This window comes from Aplidium turbinatum, chromosome 7, assembly GCF_918807975.1.
Source record: "Aplidium turbinatum chromosome 7, kaAplTurb1.1, whole genome shotgun sequence".
NCBI classification, from domain to species: domain Eukaryota; kingdom Metazoa; phylum Chordata; class Ascidiacea; order Aplousobranchia; family Polyclinidae; genus Aplidium; species Aplidium turbinatum.
In genome coordinates this window covers 22,223,043-22,245,962 of record NC_137478.1, presented here as the reverse complement: position 1 = coordinate 22,245,962, position 22,920 = coordinate 22,223,043, and the positions used below count along the sequence as shown (strand labels likewise).

General features: G+C 37.7%; 2 long non-coding RNA genes across 2 annotated transcripts; both read right to left on the bottom strand.

Moving 5' to 3' along the window:
- Window positions 1–9,032: 9,032 nt before the first annotated feature.
- LOC145774868 (uncharacterized) lies at window positions 9,033–13,428 on the bottom strand. The gene is made up of 4 exons (XR_014290072.1): window positions 13,063–13,428; window positions 9,917–10,147; window positions 9,480–9,606; window positions 9,033–9,168 (listed from the first exon to the last, which is right to left on the bottom strand). It is a non-coding gene; the product is annotated as an uncharacterized LOC145774868 (long non-coding RNA).
- Window positions 13,429–19,717: 6,289 nt separating this feature from the next.
- LOC145774045 (uncharacterized) lies at window positions 19,718–20,821 on the bottom strand. Its single transcript, XR_014289999.1, has 3 exons — window positions 20,560–20,821; window positions 20,110–20,236; window positions 19,718–19,798 (listed from the first exon to the last, which is right to left on the bottom strand). It is a non-coding gene; the product is annotated as an uncharacterized LOC145774045 (long non-coding RNA).
- Window positions 20,822–22,920: the final 2,099 nt, after the last annotated feature.

The window sequence follows — 22,920 nt, the reverse complement described above, 5'->3', positions numbered from 1 at the left end:
AAGTAAAGGCGGCCGAGAGAAAGGAACTGGCCACCCTACTCTTCTTAGTGCCGAAGGCTTAGTACAATGGGAACCTTATCTTCTTATACCCAACACTTGAATCAAGCATGGGAACACCTTTACATTTTTATAATTCTCTTACTATTGTTTTCTTTGTGCTCCCATTGTTACCTCATGAATCTACGGAACTTAACCAGTAACCACTGATCCATAGTCAATTAATCTTGTAGCCTAACTACTTTAAACTTTAATCTAGGTTCCTTCAGAAACTAGTTGCTAGGCTACTCTGAAATCATTATGCGACCATAAGGTTGCTTTTGGTAAGCACGTTACAGCAATGATAGCGTAACAATTTGCATCAATTGTTACGATTGGTTATATTTTATGTTCGACATTTCACACCGACGGTTGCGGTCAATCGACATCATGGTAATGTGGTTATATATTATTTAGGTTATTTAAGTATGAGAATGGTTTGTTTATAAGTTGAATTAAGATGTAGGCTGTCTAACCGCCTGATGAAATTTCTATCTATCTAATTTATCTAGTTTGACTATCTGACTCCATGAAATAATTTCCACACAATTGTTATTCGAATTATAATTTTAAGTTATCAGAAGGTGTTCATATAATATTGTAGGTCTCTAACACAATTTGAATTTATACATTACAGAATAGTGAAATTACAGAACAGGGAAACATTATTGAAATTACGGAACAGGGAAACATTATTACAAATCATTACATTTTTAGCTAAACAATCAATTTAATGTTTTCTGAGAGCTGAACTGGTCTAACTGGGCTGGTTTGATGTGAGCTAGTCCGATTTGATAGAGCTGGTTTCGTGTGAGCTCGTCCGATTTGATAGAGCTGGTTTCGTGTGAGCTCGTCCGATTTGATAGAGCTCTCGTCAAAGGACGAACAAACCATTTTATAATCATCAGTTCCCTTTTTCTTATTGACTTCGGGAGCAGATTAAATGGAAATTTACAATTCTTTAGGAAATTACGCATGGTTTGAAATGGTTCATTTTAGTTAAAGAAAGGGAATTTATATGATGAAATAATGGATCGCTACAGTAAGACTACAACCTACCGGCACTAGACTAAATTAAACTATTTCATTACGACCCCAAAATTTCATTACGCGACCCCATTTGGGGTCGCGACCCATAGTTTGAGAAGCCCTGCACTAGGGTGTACCAAATTTTGGTAACTTTGTCGGATTACTTAGCAAGTTTCCCAAAAGTTGCGGCTTAGGTACCTAATTAAAATGGCATACAGTATTTATTTTTTGAAAAAAAAATTGGTCTTACGCCTCCTCAATGCTTGTTTCCATGACGATGGGTCCAAAATTGACAAAACAGATATAACTCCAGAACCACTAGAGCTAGAACCAAAATTTTTATTCGAAAGATGCAGAACGCCTAAGTTTCTATCTGTTTTCAATACATTTTGTAGGCCTATGTGCAGCACACTGCAAACGGAATAAATCTTTCTTCAATTTCAAATGTTCCATCTCCTGATGCAAGATATCTTATGAGAAACGTTGTTTGTTCCATGTGTGAAATATCTGGAGTAGCATCAACCATTATTGCATAATATTTTGCAGATGTACTTTCCCGCTAAATGTGTTGCAAAACCAAATCTGAACATGTAGCAATAAATTTAATTTTGTGAGTCTGGTGAAAGGTAATGCACTTGCAAGCGATTGTTTTTATTTTGTGACACTTGCACACGAGTGACATGCTCACAAAGAATAGCATCATATTTTGCGAGTAGCTCTATTATACCGGTACCCAAAAATTTCCATTATTTTCATCATGAATGCGGTGGGTTGAACCGGTAAAAGCAAGACCGCGTTCCCTAAGAAACAGCGTTACATCTACAATGCGTTTCAAAATCTCTTGCCATTTCTGTGCTTCACTCCGACATGATCTTTCCAACAGGTTGTCAATGAACTTGCCAGCAAGCAGACGCGTTTGGAGTTCTCTCCAGGCAAGATAGCATTCCCTATGCCTTGGACTTTTTTCATGTGCTGGAATTCTCCTACTAAGTTTTCTCCATTTTATCTCCCTACTCCAACCTGTACGGGAAGCTAAAACACTCTTTGCTCTCTGGGATGTTGTTTGCTGCCCAATTCGACTCAAAATAGCCTGCACGGAAAGCAAAGTAAACCTTGAGCATGTTTACTCCTCACCAAACAGTCTCTGCTCTGCTACTCTCCATTCACATTATGTAGTAGTAAATATATACAAAGGGGAAAACATTTTGATCTCTGATGAATATTGCTGCAGCTGCAAGGTGACTACTGTTCAGACCAACAAACTTCAATTTCTCACTGTGTTGGATTCTCTGGGGAAAGATATCCTATGTCAAAGCCTACTGTGGAAATAAATTGGTGTAATTATCCAACCCTTCCTGGCATTGTTTAGACACTATCCTGGTCTATCACATCATCCAGAAAGTCAACATCTAAAGTTGAGCCCTGATGCCTCAAGATGGAATATATTTCAGCAATTCCTGTAGATCTGTAACAGAGGAGGGTAGTCGCGGATGAGGTTGATGATAGTTCCATCGATGACAGAGGGTGGTTGGAGTGGACTACAATCATCTGTTAACACAAGTCAGCGGAAGGAAATTGACAGAGTACTATCTTCTGCTGGCTAACAATGGGAGATGACAAAGTTGGAAGTCATCCTAACTATCTGAATACATTGATCAGACACTATGGTTGCTTGTCAAAGATTTCTATATTGATTACCCTGTACAGTGTACACGTGGCGATGTACCCAGATTACCAAACCAAGGGGCATGCCTATCGAGTTGTTTCAATTTGAAAAGACTTGAAAGTAAACAGTTGAATATATGAGAGCACTGGACTGCACTGTAGAATATGACGCTGGTGTATGAATATGAGACAGCAGTCGGTACAGATCCTTGTATATGTTGACACTTATTGGTACATCTGTAGGATACAGCTTTAGAAGTGAATGTTATTTCCAACGTAGAGGCGATCGCACGTTTTTTTTGTGTTTTTACCTTTCGTGATAGCTCATCATTGAACGAATGCTTGAAGTACACTAGTAACCAATGAAGCTTTCTTGATATACCATCTCGTGTATTTGAATGAATTTAATCGAATCAGCATCGCACGTTTTCTTTGCGAAATTTCCTGAAATATTAAAAAAATCATTGTTCTTCATTTGTTGAACTTTGAATTGCTTGGTGTTTCTTGCAGCTTGGATTAGCTGCACATGCGATACTAATGGAACTTTTTTTCTTCTCGGTTTGGCTAAAGTCAGCATCATTTGGCAAATAGGAGTGTTCACTCCTCATAAACCTGTGAGTTATTTTATTTAAGAAGCTGGTCATCATTTACCAGAGGGATGAGCAATGACACGATATTGATGTTGCAGCTCTGGCCACTGCAACTTTCTGACCAGAGTATTATTTCTTCCCAATGTGAGCAGTTGTTGAAGATGAAGTGTTTTAGGCAATTTCCTACTTCGTTCCTTTCACGTTTCGCTGTTCCTTCTGTCCAAAGGTACATGTTGCCTTGTTTTGATCGAGTATGATGTATTCCCAAGTTATACAGCCACAACTGTTGCAGGTTAAAAAAACAGTGTGAAACTGTTCAGTGTTCACCAGGCATTTGATAAATAAAGTGACTTGCGTTCTTCTGGTGATTATAGGCTACTAGATTACTTCCTGATTATATCCAGTTGGATTTGTTATTTTTTTTTAGTGATGAACCAAGTTTACTAACGATAGAATTTCCCAATTTTCCCAAAAGAATTTTGCATCTTTTGTTGTTGCTATGGAAGCAAAATCTAATTTTTGATCCAAGTTGACTTGGGCCACTCTGCCTTTAGGTCACTCAATTTATCTAAGATGATGTAAAGAAAAAATTATTATTTTTTGGAGAGGCATTCAAATTTTTTGAAATCATTGTTTAACCAGGTTAATAATATACTCAAGCATAAAATTACAATACTATCTATGTGTTATCTTACACCAGAGAGGTGCGGCCTGGGAAGCTAAACTATGTGGGTCGAAGCAGGTTTTATTTTTCTTCTAAGACACAAACACTCGGAAATGAAACATACCAGTACTGTGTTACTCTAACCCGATACATTGATTGGACCAGGTAGTGTAACAGGTCCCACATCCCTATGTTATGCCATATAAAAAGGTAAATCAGGTTGAGCAAGACATACAATACCTAAATAGCTGATCTGTGTTACAATATCCTACCAAGTAAGTTAATTGGCTTGGCGGTCACTGTGGAGCAATTTACATCTTTGAGAAAATATCAAGAAGATGAATAATTGACTAAAAAAATTTAAAATATCATCTGGTATATACAATGTTTTTTAATCTTTAAAACACAAACATCGAAAGGTTGTTTAAATACCAAATACTTAGTTGAAATTTTTGTTAAATGCAAAAGCTTGGCACTTAATTTCCTCCAACCCTCGACAAGAGGAAGAAACCTGATGATGTAATTGTAAAATAGCATTTTGGATACACATCGAAAAAACCCTACAAAATTAGCCTACTAACCAATAGTAGAAAAAATATCAACGCTGTTGTACCATTTGTCTTTAACAATGTTGTAACTTTCACATGAAGTCAAAGCAGTGTCATCATCTTCCCTGGTATAAAGGTTATATCAATTTTGAAAAAACTGTCATTGTATTGTGGTTCATGCTTAGTGATCATTTTGACGTTCAGTAGCAAGGGACGCAGCTTGTTGTACTAATCGCAAATCAGCAGCTATTACTGTAGAAAATGATTTTATTTTAACTGCCCACGTTAAAATTATGACTTATGCCTTTTAAGAAGTCCCACATAGTTTGTGGTGGATCCTGTCCATTGCCAACAAATCATGCAATAAATCGGTCAACGAGGCGCATAATGCGGTTATCGGCTTGTTTGTATTTTCTTCGTTTTTCTGGCGGTTCGTATCCAGCGATCATTGAATGTCGATGAACTTCCACTGGGATAAATAATCCATCTCCAGTTCTGTCTGTAGTCTCCAATGAGCCGCTTCAGCATGATTGTTTTTTTTGTTAATCGAGTAAAAGTTTTTTTGGTACTTTCACCAACAACATAGTAAACGCAAGTCTCTGTGAGACATTGGATTTTAAATGTTACCTTCATTTACTTAATCCGTAAGAAACCTACTGTAGGATGATTTAAATGACGACATTACAAGCTACATTTTCAAACAGTATTACCTTCCCTTTGAAATTTTATTCACCTGGTCATGCGTGACGCGTTCATGAACACTCCACATGTGCCGTGGAAAAACTGGAACACGACGTACTCCATTGGAACGTTGTCGACCTATAGAGAGTTAGTAAATCCTTCTTCGTCGTATGAGCTTTCTTCCGGACTAAATGTTTGGGCATGAGGTCATCAGCCACTCGACAGTCTCGTCATCCAGGGCCTTCAGTCCAAGCGTTCCATGTGGTGGTTGATGGATTGGACAGTCATGGACGACATGGTCTACTGTCTGGTCTGTTGCACCACACTCGCATCCCGGTGAGGGAGCCAGGCCCCATCTGCACATGTCTGAACGAAAGCGACCGACGCCGGTTCGTAGGCGGTTAAGCCGGACCCACGCAAGTCTTGCGAGAGACATTCCCGGAGGGTGGGGATCGACGTCGGGTAGGAAATCACGGAGTCGGGAGGTGTTGTTTTGCCACTCCGTGTTCCATGTGTAGTTCGTCCAGTGTGCCGCACTTATTCCAAGATCTTCAACATTGTTCAGAAGCTGTCGTGCAGCGGGCACAAATGGGCGTCTTGATTTCCTGAGTCTTTCATATATGACGTCTTTTTGACAATTGAAAAGTATATTATATAAAGTCACTGTAAACTGTATAATGTATATACGACATGAGAAAGTTTCGGATTGCCACTGCCACATAAACACATTTTATTCACCTATGTATTTATCTTCAAACCAATCTAGCAGGAAAGCCAGCTCAGATTGAAGGTTCTGTTCCAGGGTTGCAAGAGCATCAACAATTTGAGGTCTTGGAACAAATGCATTTGCTATGATGCTTTTCAATTCCAATGCAAATTCAGCATCTGAGCGGTACCTTTGCTTTAGTTCTTTGTTAAGTGATAAATACACCCAAATATCTGTGCCCTTGGAAATACAGCTTGAACCGCCTGCGAAGCAGCTATCTCGAAGTCTATGGATATGGCAGGCTAAATCAGGGGTCGGCAACCATTTGCTAGTCACGAGCCAAATGTTGAGTGTACAATTCCTTGGCCTGCCAGAATTTTCATTAATACTATAATTCACACTCACTTTGCAGCATTTTATACTACATTGCTGCAATCTCAATCATACCAATCACAAAAAGAGCAAAATATATGTATTCACACTTCAATAACACAGCATTAATGTGACACTTGATGCTGCTTGCTTTGTGAAAGTTTTTCAACATCTGGTGACAAGTCAGATGAAGCAAGAACTAGAACATTTTCTAAATGGCCGTCGGAAATGTGTGATCTTAGCTTGCTCTTCGTGAATTTCATTGTTGAAAACATTTGTTCACATGTGTACGTGCTACCAAACATCGATGCCATTTCTTTTGCGTTGTTGGTCAAGCTGGGATAAAGACTACTTTCAAGAAGGTACTTTTTGTAAAATTCAAGCAGCGATATATGCCCTTTGTATGAAATTTTGCCTTCAATTCGTCACTGCATTGCATTTCAATAAGGTCCATTTGAAATTTTTCCGGAATGGTATTGGCGTCCACATCAAACACAGTACTGAATAGCCTGAATTAATTTGTAGAGAACGAATGTCGGAAAAGCGTGAGGAAAATTCAGTAATAAAATTTCGTATCACAGTGACAGTGTTTAGTGTTGTATCACAGTGTTGGCTTATCTTTGTTGTACACTCTGAATGAGAGCCGACCTCTCTGCTTCAACACACCCTCATCAATGGAGATGTGCTCCCCCAGGGTGTACGATGAACGCCATTTAGATAACATCGCATTATAAACGGGTCTGATCTTATATAACTTATCGTCATTATTTTCAGGGACACTGGAGTTGTCATTAAAATGTAAAACGCTTGTTAGAAGTTGAAACCTATTTCTACTCATGCATTTCCTTAAAAACGGTGTCTCATTTACTTTGTCGGTACTCCAAAAGCTTTCAATTGTGGGTTTTGATATCAGACCCGTTAGGATAACAAGCCCCCAGAAAACTTTCAACTCGTTTTTATCTGTATTTTTCCAAAACTGACACCGCGACTCATAACCCAGTGCACCTGCGTCAAGCTTGGAAGCCCTATATTGATATGCATACCGGTTTGTCTCAGCAACAAGCCAATCCAGTAATGCATCAGTAAAAATTAACTGAAAGTATTCAAGGAGGTTTTCCTCATTGAAAACGACAGCTTCAGCTGTTGAACATTGCTTTCCTTTGAAAGACTGTGCAAGGGGGCTCCTTGTGGCTGGTTGCCAATTATATTGTCGTCTCCGAGCTTGCAAGCTGGTGATGGGGTTGATGCATTGGAGGTCGGGTTTGATATGCTGGTGGTTAAATTTGTTGGTGTGTCTTCCTCATCACCAATCCCCATCGCATGCAGTACCTCCACTTCCTGCTTCGCTCTTTCGTCTCTTATGACCACATCTATTGATGTTAAAAATTTGTCTTAATCATGGAGTTTCAAATATTTTTTGCATTTTATTTGTTGTTTGCATTGATTTTGGACTATTTTTTATACATTTTTTAACCAACGAACAGCAGAATCAGAACTTCGACTAAAAACTTTAACTTTAAAAAAAATAACCTTTCAGTTTTTTTAACTTACCTGGTATATAGGATGATTTGTACCCACTTTCAAACTCCATGTCACTTTCTTCATTCAGTATCAACTCCAATGCATTTGATATATCCATACTGTCAGTTTGTTCAATCAATCAATGGTGTATTTTATTGAAAATTTATTTAAAAATTTGATTGAAAAATGGTTTAATAGAAAGTTTTAAAGTGACTTAGTAAAACCCTGATTTAATAGAAAACAAACAATGTCATCATCATATGGTCATAGTTCATTCTTTAGTTCATTCTCTTTTGTTCATTTTGAATTTCTTTCACTTCTTTAGACAATTGCTTCATTACACTTTTAAGACCATACATTTTTCTTGGCAAGATAATTGAGAGGTATATGTGGCAGTAGCAGGAAGCATTAAGCAAGATTAGAATTACTTAAATTTTTCGGTTTTTAAACACAAGTTACCTAGGCATCCAGCCACCTTATTCAAATAGAATAAAATAGAATACTTCAAAATTGTTTCCATTTGTAAAAAATTCCTTTGCCTTGCTCTCTTTTCGAGTTAAGCTTGTCATTTCAAGAAGTTCCTTCACCAGATTTGCTTCAAATATTACTAGTTTATAAATATTTTATCACTTCTCAGCAAAGCAATCAAACCTTGTTTTTAACAAAATATACCTGTTGAAATGTGGCAGATCAGTGGGGTTCAATTTAAATTTATCCTTGGTTATTTGGAAACTTATTTGCGCTCTAGTGAAGATGCTGGCACAAAGTAGCGATTCTGAATTTATAATTAGGTTACCTACTTAATCTATTTTGTTATGCCATTCAATATGACATGTGTGGTCGAGGTGATGTAATAACATGAGTATAAGATAGTCACACGGTTTGTAAAAAACTTTCATCTTGGACCTACTTTTTTCTGCAGCAAAGTAAACCACTACAACAAGTATTCAAAGTATCCTTTTGCTGTAAACATAAGATAAAATCTTATCGTAAGTTCCATGAAAATTGTTTTTGTACTTTGTTTAAAGAAAGAAAACAGAAATTTTTTTGCATGCTCACTGCAATCGTTCAAATAATCTTGACATCACTAAACAGGGTTTTGAGTTTATTGATTTGCGACGCGTATCTCTCAGCGCTTTGCGATTGAAGTCACATGGACGGGTGCATTTTTACACATAATCCATTTTCTTCAACGCGTAGTGCTAAGCAAGAACAAAATTCCGTGTTAATATTATAATGTCTCAGAGCGACCCCACGAAGTCTTGAACTCACGACTACTGATCAAGAGGTGTGGATACTATTGGTGCAGCTGTCAGTGGAGTGGTGCATCACTCAAGCATCGTGAAGAGTTTCCATCTAAACATAAACAAGCATTTCGGCACTTATAGCCAACTGACAACTGCAAGATGATGTTAGCGTTTCTCATATCCTAAATACGACCATGCCACATTAAGTCGTCAAAATACATTTTAAGTTGTTCACAAGCTCTAACAGCAAAAACTTTATTTGCATAAATCAAATTTGCTAGGGCGAACAACTTAGCTTCATTCATTCAAAAGTTTCTTTTGGTTTAATAAAATAAAAGAAACACACATCAAAAACTAAGTTGCAGTCACAACATTAGAATGAATAGTTTACCTAAATAATGCCAACCACAAGCTGCTTACCTCTTCCGTAACTTTGTAGGCATTGTCGTCTGCATTAATGCAAGCATATGTGCTTCTTGCTGTGACCAAGGAATGGCTCATGTGCTTGGCCAATCTAACCGCTTTTTTCTGGTTTTTGGCCATGAGCCTGAAATAAGAATGATCTAGTTAGGCGTGCATTCTATCTGAACAGTACCATAGAAACGCATTTTGTTTCGATTAGAGCGAGAATAGTTTCCGTAAGTTCAATGAATATTCACTTGTTGTAGTAAAGGTTAAGTGTGATGTATTGAGGGTATAAGGAATGAAGACGTAGTATGGGAATGGAGAAGTCGCAAAAATGTTTTTTTTTTCATACTTCTAATGAAGCTACATCAACATTGGTCTGTGAGCTTCTGTACGAAATGAACACCCACAAAGAATATAATTGTACTTTTTTTTAAATGCTTGTAACTTACAGCGGTGACCACGCTTTTCCTCCATCGCGAGCAAGAGAAGTTGCTTAACCCTGCTTTGGACTAGGCAATATTCAGCAACTTTGAAGCATAAGGCGACGACGTCGTCGATCGTCCGGACTTTGTAGAAAACACATATGGTCCACTCATTGGCATGGTTGTCCGAAAGAATGCAATCAATGCTTGCAATCCAAACAGGATGCTTAACAAAGCGGAACCGTATGTGCTCATCGTCTGCAAAACAAGAAACACAAGATTTTAAATTTGGAAAGTGGCTTCTCTAAACATCAAGCATAAATAATGACCATGCAGGCTCCATCATGTAATTTAAAAGCCTTGGGACTTTCAAGTTATAGGACAACATACGACCACTTCTTTTATCACATGCACATGTAGTTGTTTCAATATCTTTTTCTAAGAAGTGCAATTCACAAACCTATGAAAATAAAGGCATGTAAATTGTACAGAGTGTTCAAAGGTAGGCTACATATTCTTTAAGACAATTAATATGTATGTATGTATTAATTGTATTATGCATGCCCACAATAGTATGGTAAATAGCAAAATTGGAGAAACCTTTTTTACTGCTGTTGGTAACAACAAACTTTTTTTCTCTTCGAATAGCATTGAGCCACTTTTTTTGTAGCTTTTCATTTTTGGGAAATCCAAATACACGAACCTTTGATTCATTTCTATAGTTTCCTTGACAGTTTGGTACACAACATGAGGGGTCTGCTACTATTCGGCGAGTCCGATTTGGCGAGTCCGATTCGACTAGTCCGATTCGGCGAGCTCCCTATTCGGCGAGAGCTCTTTTCGGCGAGTGCCCTATTCGGCGAGTTTTTGAAATTTTTGAAAGGAAATTATCGGGTACCGTAGCCTAATTATAATTGCCGTTTTTACATCGTTTTAACGTCGCTAAACGTTGAAATCGTGCAGAAAGGAATAAAAAGAAAATGTTTGAACTATTAAATTAAAATTCGTCATGTCAGTTCAGTTGTTTTTATTTCTGATCATCATATGAAAAACAATACATGTCAACATAGCAAAGGTAGAAGCGACAAAACGCGAACGTTAAAACATGCTTGAATTCGTCATGTCAGTTCAGTTGTTTTTCTTTCTGATCATAATATCAAAAACAATACACGTCAACATAGCAAAGGTGTAGAAAAAGGTAGAAGCGACAAAACGCGAACATTAAAATGTGCTTGTGACCGAAGTAAGTTATTGAGTTGAAAGAAATTTGGCACAGTCGCAACACTTTCAGAAAAATTTAAGATATGAAGGAAAAATAAAACAAAGAAAATGTTACAAAAAAAAAAAATAGATCATGTTTATGTCTATAACTCCGAGTGTGGCAATAAAAGCAATCCTAGTGTGATGACATAATTACGTCATCCATCTGCGTGACATTTCGCTGAATTTACGTTGCTGCTGATGAAACACGCTTTCGCCCCCACGGCCAAAAAAATAGTTAGGCGCCTATGATTTTAACTATTCAAAAGTACTAACTTATAGACATAAACATTATTTTTTTTGTAACATTTTTTTTGTTTTATTTTTCCTTTATATCTTAAATTTTTCTGAAGGTGATGCAACCTTGCCAAATTTCTTTCAACTCAATAAGTTACTTCGGTCACAAGCACGTTTTAACGTTCGCGTTTTGTCGCTTCTACCTTTTTCTACACCTTTGCTATGTTGACGTGTATTGTTTTTGATATGATGGTCAAAAATAAAAATAACTGAACTGACATGACGAATTTTAATTTAATGGTTCAAACATTTTCTTTTTATTCCTTTCTGCACGATTTCAACGTTTAGCGACGTTAAAACGATGTAAAAACGGCAATTGTAGTTAGGCTACGGTACCCGATAATTTCCTTTTAAAAATTTCAAAAACTCGCCGAATAGGGCACTCGCCGAAAAAGGCTCTCGCCGAATAGGGAACTCGCCGAATCGGACTAGTCGAATCGGACTTGCCGAATCGGACTCGCCGAAACGGGCCATTCCGCAACATGAGGCATATCTTAAGCTTAAACTTTCACTTATCGTGTATCAATAAGCTATAGACGAGAAATTAACTATTTAGCAACTAACTTTCCAATATGAATGTAAGTTTAACTGTAGAAAAAGTTATACAATGTTATTTCCTACTGCTTGCAACCACCTTGCTAATGATTATTATGACCGGTGTGCAGAAATATAGAAGCTTAATAACACATGTTTTAGCCTATTACCTTGCACAGCAACAGCCCCAATTTATCAACAGTAAATCTTTGAACCAAAGATAAACAAGTATTGCTTCTGATAGGCACACAAACGTTTTTTCTGTATTTTTGTCCCTGTAACATGCTGCTGCAAAAGTGCAGATGAACGGTAATGTAAAGATGGCTTAGCCTATATTCAGCAGTCTGCTGCTGGTCTACACACAACTTAATCAAAACCTATTTCCTTGTAATCTAATGAAAAATTTTTCAAGCAAGAGGCAGTCAATGCTTGTAATCAAGTGCTACAATAAAAGAAGAAGACTCTAAATGATGTCGAGGTCTTCTAACTGCTTCAATTTTTCTGTCAACTTGTCACAAAGGTTAAATGGAATTCGTCTTATATTTCGAGGCCTGTATAGTAGAAAATGCGGAAATAATAATAACAACAGGAAATACAGTAGTACAAAAAATGAACAGTGCAGTGTCCATCTTCAGAAAGTCATTTTATTGATCTGGGAAGTCACCACCTCTGCATTGCTGGAGGCGTTGGTGCAATTGTTGGTCCGGCGGGCCGTCTGAACCGAGTGGCTCATGTGGCGAGCCAATTGATTGGCCATCTCCGGTCTTTGACTTGTGTTCAACAGCAGCACAGCCTAACTGCGGTCATGTACTTCAGCAACCTGTAGTCTTGTGATCGTGCCTTTTAACGACGTGGCATTTTCCTTGGTGATAGGCACTGTCGAAATCCTCCCACCGCAACCCCGCTATCGCCTTCGGCCGCTGCACGTTATGCAGCCTCAGCATCAAATGGCCCAGAATATCTCCCCTGGAGAGGTCTGATCTAGGGTACATTGAATAGTGAGGACTTAGGCAAAGTTTGCACTATTACTCATACTGTAGTAATATCATTTAAGGAAATGCTTTGATTTCACCGGTACTTACTTAATGAAATGTTTGAAGCTATTCAAGCGATTGTGGGCCGTGTTGTCTTGGAGTTGACAACCCACAATTGCTTTTTGGAGAGTTCTCATATCAAGGGTGATGCCTCTAGGAGCGATGAAAATGTTAGAACAGTCTACAACCTTTATAGAGCTGCCCTGATTTCCACCACCGCTCATACCTTTCGTGTGGCTCGAGTTCCAAATAGCGACTGTCAGAACAGCGACTGTCAATAGAGCGACCACACGACAGCGATTCATTTAAAACAGCGACTGTCAATAGAGCGACTACACGACAGCGATTCATCAAAAACAAAGACTGCCACAACAGCGACTTCACTTCTTTTATTAAATCCAAGGCTTACGCGCACACGCACTCTTTCACCCCCTCCACACATACCTTCCATCCCCCACACCTCTCTACACACGTATGCACGCACAAATAGGCAAACACTGCGTAGTGAAAGATTGAAACCAAAAGGGACTTTAAAACAACATTTTATTTGGACTATCCATAGAAGTCACATGATTTAAAAAGAAATAGGCTAGTCAAGCCAAACAACAGAAAGTCGTCAAGCCTTGCAATAAAATTCAGGGTCTAGAAAAAGATTGAAACCAAAAGGGACTTTAAAACAACCAAAAGTCTTGCAATAAAAATCAAGCCACGTTTATTTCTAAATTGTGAGCAAGGGCTCGAAGGAACTGCCGCAGATCATACTGGCCTCGATTTTGCTGTACAACAGTGATTCGTGTGTTCATTGTCACGTATCTTTTCATTCGCTGAGTCAGGTCTCTGCCTTGTAGTAGCTTTGTCGCTGAGTCAGGTCTTTGCCTTGTATTGTCAAGCTGGCGCCTTACAGAACCACCCAATTTGGCCTCCAAGTCAAAACCTGCTGACTGGCATGATATAAATCCAAAAACTTCTCGCTATAGCTAAATTGAAAACTAGTTGTGTTCAAATTTGGTGCCTACAATAAATAAAATTCAAAAATATGCCACATAGGTGCCAGATGGGGCATTTTTATGGCACTTAAAGTGTTAAGTCGCTATCATAACAGTCGCTGTTTTAATGCAGTCGGCATTTATACAATCGCTGTTTGGAACGTCGCTCACTTCATTACGTCGCCGTTATGACAGTCGCTGTTTTGACAGTCGCTATCCGGCCTGGATGCCCTTTCGTGTATTCCTGAACATTTGTAATATTTGCTTAGGTTGTAGCTTTGTTGGTATAGAGAATTAATAAATTCTGAGTTATTCATATTTCAGTTCTTTTAAAAATTGAAAAGTATACAGTATTATATAAAGTCACTGTCAACTGTATATACGACATGAGAAAGTTTCGGATTGCCACTGCCAACGTAAACACATTTTATTCACCTATGTATTTATCCTCAAACCAATCTAACAGGAAAGCCAGCTCAGATGGAAGGTTCTGTTCTAGGGTTGCAAGAGCATCAACAAGTTGAGGTCTTGGAACAAATGCAATTGCTATGACGCTTTTGCACGCCAATGCAAATTCAGCATGTAAGCGGTACCTTTGCTTTAGTTCTTTGTTAAGTGATAAAAACACCCACATATCTGTGCCCTTGGAAATACAGCTTGAACCGCCTGCAAAGCAGCTATCTCGAAGTCCATGGATATGGCTAAAGGATGCAAAAGAAATGTTGGAATTGTATTACAATACATAAACTAACAATACTATGATAACACATAGAGATTCACAATCAAAATGACTTTGGCCATCACATACATGGGCTGTCGCCCACATTTTCTCGCCCACATTTTCTCGCCCAAGAATGTTTCGCCCAGATGTCATGTACCGTTTGTCCATATGTGATCAATAGCTATGGTACTGGATGAAGTAATTGTTCGATGTTCGAACATTGCATCAACATGTAGTAGGGTGGAGTGAAAAAAACTTTTTCTGTCATATTAATGAAGAGGGGTGTTAAAAAGGTGTCATAAGGTCTAATATTGACTTTAAAATGATTTTTTTGACGTGGCACCCAAAATCGAGCGTGCCACCCAGCCCCATGGGTCACGCAAAGGTCAAAATCCACAAAAACAGCGTAACTTTTTTTATAATGCTCCTAGAAAGCTGGGAGTAGGCTTAAAAGTTGCAGAACAGCTATGTTCCTATATGCTGTAAAAGAACATTTTGTTCTAAATGCATCTATTGAGCAGATATTCCAATAAAACATATTTTTTCCATTTTCGGGGGCAAATTTAGATGAAATTGCATTTATTTGATGCTTAAATACATTTTTTTACTACATTTTGTTCATTTATTTTGGGTGTTATTATGGAGTCTCCACATTTGGACAGATGGGTTTTTGGCTATTTCAATTGGATGGTTATGGTTGGTTACCTAGTTAGGCTAGTTTGTTGGTAGGTATGCCTACTATACCATACCCATTAGCATATTGTAGCGGACTTAATGAAGCAAGCGAATACTATCTTTTAATTTGATATTGTTACACATTCATCAATATTACAGAGAGTTACTTAGAAATATTGATTGATTTAGAAGAGCACATATCTAGGTATTTAAATAAAAATAGAAAATGCACAATCAATGCATAGCTAAGCCACAATTCGACTGACCTGCCACCATCCCCAGTCCACAATCGAACAATTGTTCAATCTGCAGGAAGTTTAATTTAAAGCAACAGTAGCCAGCTTCGAGGAAATACATGCATATAAAACAATTGTACAATAAAGCCATAAAAAGTGTTACAAGAATAGTAGGTCTTTAAATCATCATAATATTAGTCCATTAAGAAGCGAAATGTTTCTTGGTGTCGAAGCGTTTCATTAAACACCGAGAGTTAAGTTTTTGCCTGATCAATCCGTCCCGTCTTTCATAGCCAGCAACTGAAGACGATGCCTCGGTAACAAGTTTAATGTGCCTTTCAACAGCTTGATTATGACATGGATGTTGAAGACACAATGGAGTGGATCTTACTTCTTCAAGCTGAACATTATTCAAGTGTGTGATTGCCTGAGGTTCAGAGATGTCAGCCACGTTTAAATTGACCATTTTAAAATATTCCTTTGCTTTAAAGTTTAGTTTTGGCACCAAGAATCGCCGCACATCAACATTATCGTTGCTTGATTCGTCTTCACCATCTGATTGATCAACAAATCCACCTTCAAAATCACCCATATCCATATTTTCAATTGTGTAATTTGATAAACAACCTCTAATTGATAGAATCTTGTTAACAGCCATCCTCCTCACATTTTCATTTCCATCTGCTAGCATGCTTAACAGTATGTTTTCAGGATGAGCAAAAAATGCATTTCTTTGCACAACCTTCAGTGAAATGTCCCTGACTCTCTTGTTTTGAAATTTAACGATCCTTTGAACGAGGCCAAACAGATTTGTTGCACCACTTGTAATTCGATTCTCTCGCTTAATTTGAAACCATGTTGGGAAATATATTTTTATGCAAAATTCAGTCAATAACTGAAGTATTGCAGATGGCTTTTCGACTGAGACATAATATCGCATTATTCTGCAAGCGAGAGTCAACCACCGAGAGTGAAATATTTGCCCAATTTCCAGAAGTTCCAAATCATAGTCCACATGCCCGATATTAACCGCCCAACATATTTTGTAGGCATAATGCTGATCAGTGCTGAGATTATCAACAATTTCATTTGTGAGCAATGGAAAATTTTGGTTTAAAATGGGCTTAAACTTAATAACTGGCCAATCAGATACACTTCCATTTAACTCCTTTCCAATTTTTCCAGAAAAGGTATCCGGGCTTTTTGATGTTCCATCCAAAGCCATAAAAACATGACGTAGTGGCAACTCATTACAGTGCAATAAGCAAATTACCCATTGCAATGGCCTACCTAGCTGCTCTTCCAGTGCTCGTATCATCCCATTATATAGTCCTGTCATGGATGCAGTACCATCTGACCCTATAACAGCCAGTTTCCCTTCCAAATCAGTGTCCGCAACTGCATTATGAATAGCATTAGCAATAGTTCAGCCTCTTCCATTTTCCGGTGTAACATGGCTTAAGTAAAACTCTCCCGGCTCTCCAATTATTACATAATGTTCTTCCAGTTCTATTTTTCTATAATATTTTCCATTTTCAGCTTGTAGTATTACTTGTGTTGCATCTTTTCTTCCATCCACATACACTGCATTCACCAATTCAAAAAACTTGTCTTCTTGTACTCTTACTTCTTCTCTATACTTTGTGCGTTGACGTCGTAGCTTACTACGATCAACAGTTTGTGAAATATCTGTTTCAGTGATAAGACCCAGATCCTTCATCACACCATTTGCAACAGCAGCACCAGCTCTATCTGATAATTCATAACGTTCACACATCAATGCCAAATTTGGCCAGGTTTTCCTGTTCTGATCTGAGTGATTGAAGCATTGAGCGTCAGCAATTGAAGCGATTGAAACAGTATCGTCTGTACATGAAGAATCGGTATCAGAAAAGCATAATGGTTCAGTTGCCAAACTCACATTATTCTCTGAACTTGCGGATGGAGTGGATGAACTTGCGGATGGAGCGGAGTGTGTTGCGACAGCTATTCTTCTGTGCAATCTGTTGTGGAAGTTTACATCAGAAGGAGTCAGTGGTTGAACAATTGGCCGACACGTTTGAACTCTTGGACCTTTTTGGTCTTCATAAAACTTGAAATCTTGCTCAACCATGCGTAATCTGTGCTCTTCCTCTAGAAGCCTGCGTTGTTTTACATTATGGCAAAATACATCAAATAGCTTGTCAATATCTTTGACAAATTCAGTCTCCTTATTCTTGAATGTTGCCCCCCGTTTTTTCTTGTCGTACCGATCCAATGAACTGAACGTTTTAATCATTTCGAAGATTTTATCTGCAATTGTTGTTCGATGAATTGGATAAACATTGCACCAAATCCAGTATTGAACAAGCTCCTTAGCAACAGTTTCAGATGCCACACGTTTCAAATAGAACTGTTCATCTAATACACGGCAGATAATATCTCGCTTAGTTGGCAGCATACCACTTAATCCATCAAAAAATCCGCTGATGCTGGTGAATTCTTCTCCACTATGCAATATCTTTGTTACATGCCCCTTTTTCCTGGTCAACATTGTGCAATCGTAATGCTTTAATAGTATGTCTATAATGTCTCAATCTATGAATGAAAAATATATTAAATAAGTACTGAACACATGAGTGTTCAGTGTCAAACCATGAAATAACTAATTAGATTGACACTAAACAGTGAACACTCATTTATTAACACTATACATTCTAATACACTTCTCCCCAAGTCCGATTTCTCTTCCCAATCTCGGATACCAAGTCATTAGAGCCTGACTAGTGAGCTGTGTGACAAGCTCTGACAAGTAACAGTCGTTTCCTATGTATTCATGTAGGATTGTAGGTGTGGATAAAGAAGCAATTTCGCCTGTGACGGTAAATTTGCCCCTGAAAATTGAAAAAATCCGTTTTTTTTGGAATATCTGCCCAATAGATGCATTTAGAACAAAATGTTCTTTTAGAGCATATAGGTTCATATCTGTTCTGCAACTTTTAAGCCTACTCCCAGCATTCTAGGAGCATTATAAAAAAAGTTACGCTGTTTTTGTGGATTTTGACCTTTGCGTGACCCATGGGGCTGGGTGGCACGCTCAATTTTGGGTGCCACGACAAAAAATTAATTTTAAATTTTGAATTTCTTTCACTTCTTTAGACAATTGCTTCATTACACTTTTAAGACCATACATTTTTCTTGGCAAGATAATTGAGAGGTATATGTGGCAGTAGCAGGAAGCATTAAGCAAGATTAGAATTACTTAAATTTTTCGGTTTTTAAACACAAGTTACCTAGGCATCCAGCCACCTTATTCAAATAGAATAAAATAGAATACTTCGAAATTGTTTCCATTTGTACAAAATTCCTTTGCCTTGGTCTCCTTTCGAGTTAAGCTTGTCATTTCAAGAAATTCCTTCACCAGATTTGCTTCAAATATTACTAGTTTATAAATATTTTATCACTTCTCAGCAAAGCAATCAAACCTTGTTTTTAACAAAATAGACTTGTTGAAATGTGGCAGATCAGTGGGGTTCAATTTAAATTTATCCTTGCTTATTTGGAAACTTATTTGCGCTCTAGTGAAGATGCTGGCACAAAGTAGCGATTCTGAATCTATAATTAGGTTACCTACTTAATCTATTTTGTTATGCCATTCAATATGACATGTGTGGTCGAGGTGATGTAATAACATGAGTATAAGATAGTCACACGGTTTGTAAAAAACTTTCATCTTGGACCTACTTTTTTCTGCAGCAAAGTAAACCACTACAACAAGTATTCAAAGTATCCTTTTGCTGTAAACATAAGATAAAATTTTATCGTAAGTTCCATGAAAATTGTTTTTGTACTTTGTTTAAAGAAAAAAAACAGAAAATTTTTTGCATGCTCACTGCAATCGTTCAAATAATCTTGACATCACTAAACAGGGTATTGAGTATTGATTTGCTACGTGTTTCTCTCAGCGCTTTGCGATTGAAGTCGCATGGACGGGTGCATTTTTACACATAATCCATTTTCTTCAATGCATAGTGCTAAGCAAGAACAAAATTCCGTGTTAATATTATAACGTCTCAGAGCGACCCCACGAAGTCTTGAACTCACGACTACTGATCAAGAGGGGGGATACTATTGGTGTAGCTGTCAGTGGAGTGGTGCATCACTCAAGCATCGTGAAGAGTTTCCATCTAAACATAAACAAGCATTTCGGCACTTATAGCCAATTGACAACTGCAAGATGATGTTAGCGTTTCTCATATCCTAAATACGACCATGCCACATTAAGTCGTCAAAATACATTTTAAGTTGTTCACAAGCTCTAACAGCAAAAACTTTATTTGCATAAATCAAATTTGCTAGGGCGAACAACTTAGCTTCATTCATTCAAAAGTTTCTTTTGGTTTAATAAAATAAAAGAAACACACATCAAAAACTAAGTTGCAGTCACAACATTAGAATGAATAGTTTACCTAAATAATGCCAACCACAAGCTGCTTACCTCTTCCGTAACTTTGTAGGCATTGTCGTCTGCATTAATGCAAGCATATGTGTTTCTTGCTGTGACCAAGGAATGGCTCATGTGCTTGGCCAATCTAACCGCTTTTTTCTGGTTTTTGGCCATGAGCCTGAAATAAGAATGATCTAGTTAGGCGTGCATTTTATCTGAACAGTACCATAGAAACGCATTTTGTTTCGATTAGAGCGAGAATAGTTTCCGTAAGTTCAATATTCACTTGTTGTAGTAAAGGTTAAGTGTGATGTATTGAGGGTATAAGGAATGAAGACGTAGTATGGGTTAGTAGTAAGGGAATGGAGAAGTCGCAAAAATGTTTTTTTTTTTTTTCATACTTCTAATGAAGCTACATCAACATTGGTCTGTGAGTTTCTGTACGAAATGAACACCCACAAAGAATATAATTGTACTTTTTTTTAAATGCTTGTAACTTACAGCGGTGACCACGCTTTTCCTCCATCGCGTGCAAGAGAAGTTGCTTAACCCTGCTTTGAACCAGGCAATATTCAGCAACATTGAAGCATAAGACGACGTCGTCAATCGTCCGGACTTTGTGGAAAACACATATGGTCCACTCATTGGCATGGTTGTCCGAAAGGATGCAATCAATGCTTGCAATCCAAACAGGATGCTTAACGAAGCGGAACCATATGTGCTCGTCGTCTGCAAAACAAGAAACACAAGATTTTAAATTTGGAAAGTGGCTTCTCTAAACATCAAGCATAAATAATGACCATGCAGGCTTCATCATGCAATTTAAAAGCCTATGGGACTTTCAAGTTATAGGACAACATACGACCACTTCTTTTATCACATGCACATGTAGTTGTTTCAATATCTTTTTCTAGGAAGTGCAATTCACAAACCTATGAAAATAAAGGCATGTAAATTGTGCAGAGTGTTCAAAGGTAGGCTACATATTCTTTAAGACAATTAATATGTACAGCTACCGCAAAATGACTTGAGACCTACCTTATTTTTAAAGAAAAACACAGGTTTATTTGTTATAAACGCTTTTATTAAAAATAGTCACTTTTGTTAATATTTTGTCATATTGCCCTTGTTTTTGATAACCATTTGCAAGCGTTTGGGCATAGAGTCGCTTAAATTTCTAAAATAATTCGGTGCCAATTCCAGGCACCACACTTTTTTCAGTTCTTCTTCAAGAGTATCCAGGTTAAGAGTTTTATTTTTCGGCCATTGTTCTCTTCATTTTGTGCCAGCAATTTTCGATGGGATTTAAATCTGGGATGTTGCCAGGCCATTCAAAAACATTTATCTGCCGCTGTTCAAGGAATCTTGTTACTTTTTTGGCTTTGTGGCAGGGTGCACTTTCATGCATGAACACCTCGGAGCCATGAATGTGGAAGAAATTGAGCATATGCTCCTCCAAAACTTGCATATACAGATAAGCGTTCATTTTTTTGTTTTTTGAAAGAAAGTACAGGCCTCCTCTTCCCTTCTCTCCACAAAAACTTCCCCACAGCATGACTGACTGTGGATATTTAACAGTCAGAACCGTATATCAAGGATCAAAACGATCAGATGACCTTGGACGCCGCACCGTAGTAGACCCCATCTTACCATCTTAAAGACCTGGAAGTTGCTCTCATCAGAGAAGATTACTTTTCTCCATTGTTCAGTGGTCCAATGGGCATATTTCTTGGCAAATGCTAGCCGTTGTTTTTTCATCCGCTCATTGATAAGAGGCTTTTTGGCAGCTTTACGGCTCGGAAAATCCAAGTCCTTTTGGAGGCGGTGCTGAACTGTCCGGATTTTTACATGCTGCAGCAGATCTGGATGAAGATCTTGCAGGCCTAATGCTGTCAAATGAGGGTTCTTTTGTAGTTCTCGTTTCATGATGGTGTCAGTTTGTTTAAATGTTTTTTTTCTTCTTCCTCCACCAAACTTTTGCTTGGGAACTGTTCTGCATGAAAGATTTTTGGCTGCAGCCAAGAGCCTCATAATGATTGCTTTTCCTCTTCCACTTCGCTTGCATATGACTTTTATTGGCACATTTTCCTGCCTCCATGCAAGAATGCGAGCCTTCTCTTCATTACCAGTGTACTTTCCAGGCATGACAAGTTTACTACAAAAATATTTACTCACCTCTGAAAACTTTTACTTTGGATTCTGTTATGCTTTCAAATTAACTATGATTCTCCCAGAACTTCCTCTGAATTCTCATCACTATTTTATTCTAATAAAATGCCCAAGGCAATTCTACAGTAACATTTTCTTGCTAATAGCCCATTGTGTACGTATTATACATCATAATTATAATTGATTTAAGTGAAACAATTGCCTTTATGCAATACGCAATGGTTTAATACTTATTGCAATTAAAAACGTGTGAAAATGATCGAGGTCTCAAGTCATTTTGAGGTAGCTGTATGTATGTATTAATTGTATTATGCATGCCCACAATAGTATGGTAAATAGCGAAATTGGAGAAACCTACCTTACTGCTGTTGGTAACAACAAACTTTTTTTTTACTTCGAACAGCATTGAGCCACTTTTTTGTAGCTTTTCATTTTTGGGAAATCCAAATACACGAACCTTTGGTCCATTTCTATAGTTTCCTTGACAGTTTGGTACACAACATGAGGCATATCTTAAGCTTAAACTTTCACTTATCGTGTATCAATAAGCTATAGACGAGAAATTAACTATTTAGCAACTAACTTTCCAATATGAATGTAAGTTTAACTGTAGAAAAAGTTATACAATGTTATTTCCTACTGCTTGCAACCACCTTGCTAATGATTATTATGACCGGTGTGCAGAAATATAGA